Below are 358 nucleotides of genomic sequence, written 5' to 3' on the forward strand. Positions count from 1 at the left end.
GCGTCCTGTGTGCAGGAGCCATAAGGCCGGTTCTACAATACGTCGTACATCGCTGTCGTATGTCGGAGTGCAGCCGATAGGCCAATCAGAGGATTTGTTTTTCGAGACGAATCTCCTTATTGGACCATCGACTGCGTTTCGACGTCCGACAGCGACATACGACGTATTGAAGAACAGGACTAAGAGCCATCACACACAAAATTACATAGACGCATATGCATAGCATAAGATCGTATGGACCAATAAGTATCGAATATTAAGCATCAATCATCAATATACAAAAACAATATTGATTGGCTGTCGCGCGGATTTCCGCCGTGCGGCAAGCGTTACCGCGTCTTGTGTGCAGGAGCCATAA

The sequence above is a fragment of the Odontomachus brunneus genome, unplaced genomic scaffold (assembly GCF_010583005.1).
Source record: "Odontomachus brunneus isolate Ranch 3 - 2012 unplaced genomic scaffold, Obru_v1 Obru_scaffold_008, whole genome shotgun sequence".
Taxonomy (NCBI): domain Eukaryota; kingdom Metazoa; phylum Arthropoda; class Insecta; order Hymenoptera; family Formicidae; genus Odontomachus; species Odontomachus brunneus.